We start from the raw sequence: 8,620 nt of genomic DNA on the forward strand, positions 1-8,620 counted from the left end.
CTAAGTTATCAAAAATATTAAACGAAACGTTATAACTAAAACTTATCATGTCCGATTTATTTGAATTTATCCGGATTATTTGCTCACAATTGAATCCCCCTTTCTTTCATGCATCTTCCACCTTCTCAAATCTTTTCTTGTGTTGCAGGGAAATTGGGTATTGTGCTTTTCCTCCATGGATTCCATGGAGACACCAAATGCTCGTTGTCGCCGGCGCTGGGTTCCAAGCGATGGCTCCTGACCTCCGCGGCTATGACCTCACATCATGTTAGCAATGTGCTGATAATTAACAGATTTGTCACTGACCACATAGATTTAGGGCGAGTGCTTTATGTATAAGATATTGATACTTCTTCAAAATTCTTGTGATTCTATGGTCAAAATTGAGTTGTCTGTGAGAGAGAACCCTTTTAACACAAATTCAATCATTGTCACCTCAATACTCCCGGATGATATTCAGAATCCCTCTATTATCGTTCCGGTGTTGTTTGTCCTTTTAAGATTATTCTGAAAATCCAGTTTGTTTTTAATATTGTTGTATCTTTTGCAATGCGTTTTTCGTGATGCAGAACCTTGGGCTTGTTCCTTAAAGACCAATGGCCGATATAGAGTTTGAGACAACAGAGCGATGAGCGGATGCAGTTATTCTTTCTAGGCTTTTATGCAACTTTTGTTGTATTTCTTGATATGCTTTTGATGTAGTTAAATTTATGGGCATCTCGTTCTCATAATAAAATTATTTGTATTCGTATATATCAGCAAAGGGATAAAGATCCTGACATTTTCCCATGTCTTAAGCTACGCCAGTATTCAAATTGAACTCATGTAATAGGACTGGATCTTTGGAAAGCTCGTAGTGAGAAGAAATAGAAACAGCCTGGGCCCTGGGGTACATTGGCACCTAACAAAGTCCAATTGCTTCAACTACTACTTGCTTCTCTTCTGGATGATCTGAATACTTTTCGGAATCAAACTTAATTAAGAAGAAAGGATTACCCTTCAGTGAAGAAGCATGTGCTGCTCATCTTTTTGGGTTGTGCAAATTAATATGCAAGGGTAGATGGTGGTGGACTGCATAAACCAAAGAGATAGGTTTGGAGAAAATTTGTGGATCTATTTTTCTATAGTTTTGATTCGATGAAAAAGCAAGTTTTAACATGGATCGTGTGTCTCCAATGCAGTAGAATCATTTTCCAAGATGGAACCAGGAAAGCCCATGCATCCCTTCGAGAATGGCTCTTCTTATGTCAACTCTCGATATACAGATTATAATAAAGAAAAGAATGATAGTTCTTGTAGAAATATAAACTACATATATATTCTAAAATATAAAAAATTCATATATAGAAAATACAAGAATAAGAAGATTCAATTTTATCAATTAAATATTACATAAGAAAAATAAATATATAAATAAATATGACAAGGAACCTTATTAAAAAGTCATCATTATCTTTAGCATCATCCAAAAATAATCGAAGATGCAACGGAAAGAAAAGAAAGGTCTTCCAAGGAGCTTAATTAGGAGTGACGGCACCGAAATCTTTATGTCAATGGAGAACCAAAAGCTCTATCAAGATTGAACCCTAAACCCTTGGGGACCAATCCTATATATAGTGGACATTTATTATCAGCCCATAGATGATAATAAATGCGGGACTATAAGTTCTACACATACAATATTTACATCTAATAACCGAAACTCAATAAGCCTAAGTTATATCACTTTAATGGGTTCAGTTTGTACTCATATGCACAACTTACAATTAAGCCCACCAATTAGAGATAATAACCAACAATCTCTCACTTTGGCTATTTGTGAGTTGTATATGAAATACTAGTAAAACTTTAGTTAATATTAAATTTTATGAGTATAGAATACCCTTGTAACAATCTAGTCCATTAACTTTATTGGTATAGGACTAAAGAGATCATAACTATTGTATATGATCGTAACAAGCCCCAATAGTAATCATAATACCAATATCAGTAATGACATAGATCAAGATGTAGATGTGTATAGTGAACTTTACATAAAATGCGATAAGTGCATGTCAATTTTCAACTGGTCCTAAGATGACCTTAAAAGAGGTCAGATCATATTTACGAAATACTATATGTTAAACTGCAATAGCAAATTATGATCAACTTTATGATTCCAAAAGGAATTTGTATCATATTTACAAATACCAAATGCTAAATAGCAGTAGTAAATAATAATATCATAGTCAGAGTGTTAAATAAACATATAAATTCCTATTAATATTTTAAACTTTAAGTACGTACAATAATCAAAATAAAATGTTTATCTTTATTATCAAATATAGAGCAATAAGATAAATACAAACTCCCACTAGATGAGTTTTTCTTCCATAAGGACTCTCATATCCACAACATGCACAGGAAACACCTTAGGCACCAAGCCTTTGGTGAATGGATCAGCTAACATGGAATATGTGTTGATGTGCTCTACCATAATCTCACTACTCTAAACTCTTTTTTTAACCGCTAAAAACTTGATGTCGACGTGATTGGACTTGACAAACTGCGGTTGTTCTTGGCATAAAGTTCTGCGATTTTATTATCACAGTAGATCCTATGTGGACTGTCAATGTCATCAACGATCTGTAATGCTGTAATAAAGTTTCGTAGTCAAATCCTATGATTAGATGTTTCATAGCATGTTACCAACTTTGTCTCCATTGTAGAACTGGCTATTAGCGTCTGCTTGATGCTCTTCCAAGAGATAGCCCCTCCAACGAGCATGAAAATATAGCCCGAAGTAGATCTCTTGCTATCCAAGTATTCAGCAAAATCAGAGTCTAAATATCCAATCACCTTCAGATGATTTGATCTCTGATACATGAGCATATGTCCTTTAGTTCTTTACAAATACCTCATCACTTTCTCTACTGCTTTCGAGTACAATGGTCCTGAGTTACTTACATATCTGTCTAATATCCCCACTATAAATGCTATATCTGGTCGAGTATAAACTTGTACATACATGAGACACTACAACAAAAGTGACTTTCCGCGGCGCATCATCAACGGCGTGCAGTTAAAGCACGTCGTTAATAATAGTTTTTACGGTGCACCTAATTATGTGCGCTGCCAATAATATAATATTTATACAAATGACAGCGTGCAGAAATAGTACGATGTCAATAAACTTTTCTACGACGTGCAAAGTGTGCTATTAATAATTATTATACATATATAAATCACGGCGTGTAAAACTGCATGCTGCTAATAAATATTATAAAATTCTAACCGCATATAATATACACCGTTAATAATCTTCAAACATTTTTAACACTTTCCATTGAAATTAACAACTCCCCTTCCTAATTTTTTGCAAACTTTTTATGCAAAAATAATACTTTCACAATTATTGTTCCGCCCCAAAACAGTTCACTGTCGAACCAAAACTCCTGAACCGCCAAAACAATTTCACCAAAATTAACAATTATTTTTTGCGTTGAAAACCCTCGCGCGAACCTCTGTCACGCGAAACCTAACTCGCGCCCTCTCCTCACGACAACTCCCTCCGCCGAAGCTTCTTTGCGGCCAACCCTAAGCTTCTCCGCCGAACATCTCTACCCATCCTCTCTTAGCCGGAGCCCTCTTTAGCGAAGCCCTCTCCGCCGAAGCCCTCCACTAAATCACGCGAACCTCTCTCACGCAAACCTATTCGCTCAGCCACTCGCTCGTCCAGTCGAAGCCCTCTTCAGCGAACACCTACTTCCTCCCCGTCGTTGACGAGCCTCCGCTTCCTTCCAGGTACTCAACTCACAGAACCTTCATCTATCAAATTTTAGCTCATTATGACCACTATTCGATCTATCGCTGCCAATTCCTACCAGGTACTGCTTTCTCCCCTTAGTCCATGAAGATACCAACTTTTCCTTAGTCAACGATTGTAAAATACCGGAAATAGGCGAATATGAATAAGGAAATTTTCCGGAATTTTTGGACATTTTTCGGGAATTTTCCGGAGTTCGTACGGACGAGTTAACGTGCATAAATACGGGGTCCGGAAAAAAGCCTGTTTAGGCTACCCCATTTAAATGAGGAAAAGTTGAATTTCTGAATTTCTTTTCTTTATTTATTTTGCTTTTTCTTTTATTTTTCCGCCGATCCCTCTTTCTCGCCGAACCCGGGCGGCCGAGTCCTCTTCTCCCCGACGCCGCCCGCACGCCTTCTCCCTGTGCCCTAACCGGTCGCACGAGCGGTTCCCTCCTCCTTTCCCTCGTGCTTAATCCATGACTAAGGGGTGAAGTCGACGCCCTCTTCGATCTCCTCACCGACTCTCCTTGCCCTAATCGCCGACACCCCTCCTCACTGCCGCCGTGACGCCAGCGCCACTACACAGAGTCGGCGCCACCGCCGGCCACCCGGTGCCCTAGCTCTAGGATCATCGCGTTGGGAAGGGAGGACAACCCTCTCTCGGCCTTGTACCAGGCAACCACCCGACGCCTTCTGCTCTTCTCTGTGCCGAGGTCTTTACCTCTGCCTGTCGCCCTTTGCCCTAGATTCCTTCACACAATAACCATAGTGCTCTGCTCACTTTGGTGCCCTAATTGTGATCTGGAAGGTAAGGTTTGGTTTCAGAAATTAGGTTGTTGTTTAAATTTGGAATGCTTGGTTTTGTGATCTTCTCATCTTGGTCCGATCCAGGGAGGGAGGTTTTGTGATTGTGAAGATGCTCTTGGGTTCCAGCAGTGCCGATTCTTGATTGTGGATCGAAGGATAAGGACTGTGAGGTGAAATTTAGTGCTGCAGATCAACAAGTGCGGCTGTGAGATTCTGTTCTGTTCTCTTCTGTGGTGTTTTTGATTTCAGCTCACTTTGTTCAAGCAGCACTCCTTCCAGCCAGTTCCTCTTTGGCTGCTGATTAAGAACAGAAATCGGTGATTTGAGGTAAGGTGTATTAATTTGTTTTGGTATTAGGTTTGTATTTGGAAGGGTTCAAGTTGATTTAAGTTTAGATCTAAATTAAATTGTATAGTGGAACGAATTAGGGTTTATGAAGCTAACCCTATTTGGTCGAGGTTTATGGATTAGGGGTTTGCCCTAATTTAGAGTTAAAGAATTTATTTAGCTATTTATAGGAATTTAGCTAAAGAATCGTATATCTATTTGATACAGGATTTTGACACGAGACGAGTATCTCGGAGTCGGATTGGACCTTTCTATTATCGGAGGCGGGTACTTTTGACTTATGTCATTTGATATACATAGTAGTGAATTTAACAAGTTGCATTAATTATGTCCTTTATTTATTTCGGTTAGTCACTACCCATTATTTGATACATGATTGATTGATTGCTTGATTTGCATCCCATGTATACTTTATTGGTTTATACATGCTTATAGGGGGTAGTGATATACCATGCTTCACCATGTTCAGGACCTAGGTATTTATACCTTCTGAGTACCTTTGATTCGATATGATTCGTTGACCTAGGGTGCAGTTTTCTATATATATGGATTAGGTCAGGATGTTTTTATGGTTATTGCCATGCACCATTTGCATGATTGCATGTTGTGCGATAGTCCGCTCCATTATTGTTGAGCACATCGCCAGTTACATGGATCTGCACACACCACCACTCATGGGTTAGTGGTCGATTCAGGCGGAGTGTGTTGCAGCAGGGACTCTGTTAGGCACCGTTGGTACGCTCATGGGTAGTGAGACACAACGTGTTATCCGGCAGGGATTCCTCCCCGTCATCGTGTACCGGGAGTTGAGAGCATTGCGCTCCCCCATTTATGATTTGGGGTAGGAGGATAGGTGTACTCCGACAGCATCCCGTCCACTCGGTCACTCATCAGGAGTAGTGACGACAGAGTGCACGGTTGTCACAACCCTACCCACTCGGCCTCACTATTCTGTGAGATGATCGACTGGCGTCAGGGGTGACCAGGGCGCATCATTGGCATCATATGCATGATGCATTTATTGCTTGTGTTTGTGTTTGCTGCATTTATATGCTGCATATTGTTTGGATACCTATGTTTGACATGCATACAAGATTTCCTTATCCCTCGGACTGTTTGACCTTATACTCAGGACCTGGTTAGTACAGTATTCTCCTGTTTACTTCAGATGCATTTTTATCTTTCTTATCAGGAGACTGTACGCATGATTAGTGCTAGGTGTTGTTTCCCTACTTTGTATATCAATTGTACCTGTTGAGTGTTGGACTCACCCCGCCTCCATTGTTGTTATTTTCAGGTTGATGCTGTCCGGAGGAAGTTCCAGTCGCTAGTCCTCATTGCACGTAGTGCTGGTCCCTGCAGACCCCGAGGATATGTTTGGCTTTCTTTGGTTTCTTTTCTGGTCTAGACTGTTTTGAACATGTTATGTTTTGGACTATTCTGCTTATGGATATTGTATGGATTTTATTATTGCGATGGATTTGGATTTTATTTTACTACATGCCTGCCTGGACGGCAGAAGAGGTGAGTTCGTCGGATTTGAGCTTTACGAGTGTAGTGGAGTAGGGTGGATTTCGAGTCAGAGTATTATTATTATACCGTTTAATTATCTTAACTGCGTGGTTGTGACAGCCAGAGGCTGAATAAATTATAAATACTGCGTGGTGCTTGCTTTTACTTATTGTTATTATTCCAGCCGCCTGTGGCTGATGTATATGTGATATGTAGAAATTTCAGATTGTCCGTCGTACAGGGGAGATGCTGCCGAAATTTCTTCGGGCAGGGGCTCCTCTGGGGCGTGACAACGATAGTTTTATTGTTTCTGATCAAGTTGTATTACAAAGATGTGTTTTGTTTTTGAGCCACCATGTTTGAAATTGATGTATTTCTGATTTTTTGTTTCTGTTTCTTATTCATTTTGGGAATCTCCTACAGAGGAGGATAAAGGAATGCAGAGAAGCGATATGTTGTTAGGGTTTTTAATATTCACTATCATTTTTTGATTTAGGGATCTTAGTCTAATCCTTTGACCTCTATTTGCAGTTAAAGCCTATTGCTTTTGGAATTGTTTCTTCACAATTCAATATGCATATTCTCTTGTGAGCATGTTCCAAGCAACGAAGATCGTGCCTGCAGCCTTGCAAAGTAGGTAAGCAATGAATCTCTTTGATCCAAACAAAATTCTAGTCCCTCCTTGGTTTTCCATCTGTGGTCTGAAAGCATGTTTTTTCTCGTGCATGCTATCCTTTTAGTTCTTTGTGTGTGATTGTATAATAAATTTGGGAACCTGGTGATTATTTACTTTAGATAAGCATGTAATATTTCCAAGCTATCTTAGGAAATTAATTTGTTTTTGAGTTGGTACTAAATTTCAGTACGCCTCTGGAAACTCTGCGCTTGAGGTTTCTTTGCTTCTAGACATGTTTTGGTTCTGGTTATTTGATGGTTTGTGCTAGGGAGTCATGGAAACTATAATTTTTTTTACCTCACTTCTATTTACTGGCTACCTCTAATTCAACAAAAAATACTACTTGTTGCATATTACTTACTATTCGTGAATTGATATTGTAATACCCTCATGTTTTATGTGTTTATTCATCCCCAAGTAATTTCAATACCGGATCAACTCTATTGTGCTCGGTGGTGTTAATTCTCTTGGATTTGTCTATTAATTACTTTACCCTTTACCCATGAATTTATTGTGTCAGGAAAATAATATGACATTATTAGTTTGAAATCCTAAGGATCAGAACCTATAATTTTCTTATCTTCATCAGCAGAGACAAAATTTGGTATGCATTTATATTTTTTTCGTCATTGTAGTTGGTTTTATTTGTACTGCCTAGTAGTTAATATTCATAAGGCTTGGTTGTGATTATTAAACATGAATTGTCAATTCTAGTTCGCTTTACTTCATACATGTAAAACGAAGACATCAGTAGAATTTACTAGGTTGTTGATACTTTTATTTATGTTTTTGAGTTGAGCAAAATATGTAAGTTGATAATACTCAGATATAATTTTTTTGTTCTGTTGTATATCATTGTTTTTTATAAGTCCATCTTTTCCTAAAATTTGATGGATTAAATATTGTAACACTAAAATTATTTATAAAAATAGGATAATTTTCTTTTATTTATTTTTTCAGATTATTTTATTAGTATCAAGGATCATTTTTTACAAAATGGATAAGGAATGGATCCATCTTCCTTCAAAGCTTGTACCCGAGTATGAAGAAGGGGTTCAAAAATTTCTTACCCAAGCTAGGAACTATGCCAAAACACGTGAAGTAATCTTATGTCCTTGCAAACATTGCAAAAATAAGAAGTATATGAAATTTGACCAAGTGTACGATCACTTAATTATTAACGAGTTCAATCCTTCTTACACAATTTGGGTCTTCCATGGTGAAACTTATACTCCAAATTTTCAAGGTCAAAGTAGTTCAAGAGGAGTTCAAGAAGAGGAGGATGAAACTAGAGAGGCATATAACTTATATAAAGATGTCTTTGCCTCTGATGAAAGGGTTGGCCACACTATGTCTGAGGCAAGAGATTATGAATTTACTGATTTATTAGTAGATGCAGAAACACCTCTCTTCCCTAGTTGTACAACTTACACGAAGTTGTTAGCAATCGTTACATTATACAATTATAAGTCTACAAATGGTCACACT

This window comes from Zingiber officinale, chromosome 4A (genome assembly GCF_018446385.1).
Source record: "Zingiber officinale cultivar Zhangliang chromosome 4A, Zo_v1.1, whole genome shotgun sequence".
Taxonomy (NCBI): domain Eukaryota; kingdom Viridiplantae; phylum Streptophyta; class Magnoliopsida; order Zingiberales; family Zingiberaceae; genus Zingiber; species Zingiber officinale.